The following is a 2,878-nucleotide window of genomic DNA, read 5'->3' on the forward strand; positions in this document are numbered from 1 at the left end:
AAAACTGTTAGGTTTTAACCTTTGATTACATCATAAACATCCTGGGGAAATTGCATTGAAAAAGTGTTCATATAGTATATCCTATAGTGTCTTATATTGTATTGTTATGCCCAAAACATTTTATGAGTATTTCCTTATATAATCAGAAAGATCAAAATTGAAAATCACCTGAAAAACTGGTTGAAAATTTTCTCATTTCCTTTTTAAAATGGCACACTCTAGTTTAATAGAACTCAAATAAGGAGATATAGGGAGGTTTTTACTTTTGTTTGTTTCATTCCTTTTACTGATGCAATTTAGCCTTGAGACAATTTTTCTACTTTGCAATTCAGAAAATAGCATTGCCAGGGTTCTTTATGAAGACAAATTGCCACTAGGTCTTGCTAGGCATTAGGGTAAAAATTTTTATTTTTTGAATCTCATATAGGGTATGTGGCCACAACTGAATTGTAGTTAAGATCTAAAATACACTATTTGCAGGTATATAAATGTTAATAAATGTCTTAAATCATTTTCTATTTTGAAAGCTTACTGACTTTTGTACTCTATCTCTTGAAAAATAAGTCTTATTTTGAAGAGATGTGGCCTTCCTGCTGTGTGCACATAATTAGCAGTAATGGGAATTAGACAAGCATACTTAGTGCAAGCTCATTCTTGCTTTAAGTTGTGCTTGTCAAGTGGGGATATAAAATGAGATGTGCTGTTAATGCTTCAGTGCATCATGGACATATGGCAGGCTTTTAGCAAAGTGGCACCCTGGAAAGATATTTGCTTATCCTTCATACATGGCATTGAGACTCACGGCACCCTCCTTCTCCTAATGCCTAAGACAGTGTACGAAGAATAACAAGAAGCTAATTTATGACCTAACAGAAGTTCTTCATTGATCATAAATTAAGTCTAATATGAACCTTCTTAACTGGTAAGGCTAGTTAATGCATTATCAAAATATTTTATATTCTAAATTTTTCTATATAGGACTACAATCAAACTCCCACTAGACAGATTAGGAAGTATAAGATGAGGAAGAGAATGTAGAATGTAAACATTTTTTTTGAGATTTTATTAAGAGTCCAACACTATTTTGTTTAATCTTTACCAGGCACTTTTGAGACAGTATTTCCATTTTTTTTTAGATGAGGAAATGAGATGGCCTTGTACTTTGCTAATAATCACAAACTCATGAATGACAAGTTTGTCATTTAGTCCCAAGTCTATTAAGACCATGCTCTTATAGTACCAGTATTGCTCAGAGCTCTTTTCTCACCCGGACCTTCTGCATTTCCTGACCTGGAAGAATGAAGCTAAAGTTCTATAAAATTTATGCTCTGCTTCTCATAACTTGTTACAAAATATTTTTCCAGTGAAAAATCACATCTTCTGATTATACAGTTAGTAATTGCCTTTCAGTTTTCTCCCAAAATACAGTGAGGATTTTGGATTTGGTTCAAAACCTATTCTGTGCGAGTCCTTTTATTATTCCTATTGATTTCAGTATTAGTAGGCATGATTCAGATTCATCCAACTTCCTCAGAATTCATTGTGGTGTATTTATACATAGACAGTATAATTTGGTAGATTTTATTTCTCTGTAATTCTTCATGTCCTAATTCCCTCTCTCCCCTTTTATCCCCCTCCTCTACTCTATTGGTCTCCTCTCCATTTTTCTGAGATCCTTTTAAAAATTCCTTTTCCTTTTTCTTCTCTTTTCCTTCTCTTGCCTGATTGAAAGAGTCAGCTCCATCAGATATTTGGCTCATACGTGCTGTTCAACGTCAACTTCCCCAGCTTTTGATGCTGGCTTTTAGGAGTGTGGTGGCAAGGGTGGACCCAACGCAAACTTTAGTTCTTTCAAAAATAGTTTCCATTTCTTGTATTTGAAAACTAGTATAAGCATGTCTGTGATGTGAACAAAGTATTCAATATTTGGAAAAAACATCTCCTAGTACTTGGAAGCCAATAGCAGACCTGTAATCCCAACCAACAAAAGCTTCTAACAGGAGACTGGCTGAACCTGTGAAAATCAATCCATGACAGTAATGTGCATGTACAGATTTCCTGCAGAAGCCTAAACTTGGAGTGGACTTGAACCAGCCAGTCTACCAGAATATCATATATCCATTTATATCTCTTCCATCTAAGAAATGTGGTTAATGGATTACAAAATCTCAAGCTGTTTTAGATACTGGTAGACATCTTTAATGTAGTCACTGTAGAGCTGAGGATTTTTCCAATCCTCTTTATGCTTGTCTTTGATTTTGCAGAGCAAAGAATCAGGAAACGCTTGGTAGAGGCTCTCTTCCTCCATGGGAATATCCTCAGGTGTTGGAGAAGGATCCTCTAGGGCCAACATTTCCATCTGTAGCAGTTTCACAGAAGTAGTAGGTTTCAGTTGTTTGTTGATATTTGTTGCTTTGGTGGGCTGAACTGATACATTGGTGTTTTGAGTTTTCTTCACTACTTGTGCTGCCTGGTTGTAACTATTTCCAATTTCTTGTAAAACCCCACACCTAATAGTTATAAGACTCTTAGCTTTAGAATTAAATCCTGTGTCAATATGCTCTAAATCAGTGGATACCTATAGGCATCGGAGCAGGGCCATTTGGGAAGAAAAAGACAAGTGTGCCAGCCTGGCCCAGGGAGGGATAAGGACTGGAGGGGAGTGGAGCTATTACCTGTGGTGCAGTTGGCCTGCACGCCAGGAAGGCACAGCTGGAATATTCGGCCAAGTCTCCTTGTTCAAGGATTCATCATTATATATTCTTATTGGAGAGTTCTCTCTACCCTTATTTAGTAAAATTGCTTTCTCTTCTGTTTGCTTGAACTTTTTTTAAAATACGAATATTCTATTCATTTCAAGAACTAGTTGCATGGAATG

At 36.1% G+C, this 2,878-nt stretch overlaps 1 pseudogene; it reads right to left on the reverse strand.

Annotated features, from left to right (window-relative positions):
• Window positions 1–1,678: 1,678 nt before the first annotated feature.
• Window positions 1,679–2,602, reverse strand: LOC101966244 (G2/mitotic-specific cyclin-B2 pseudogene; annotated as a pseudogene).
• Between the last annotated feature and the right edge of the window lie 276 nt (window positions 2,603–2,878).

This window comes from Ictidomys tridecemlineatus, chromosome 1 (genome assembly GCF_052094955.1).
Source record: "Ictidomys tridecemlineatus isolate mIctTri1 chromosome 1, mIctTri1.hap1, whole genome shotgun sequence".
Classification (NCBI taxonomy): domain Eukaryota; kingdom Metazoa; phylum Chordata; class Mammalia; order Rodentia; family Sciuridae; genus Ictidomys; species Ictidomys tridecemlineatus.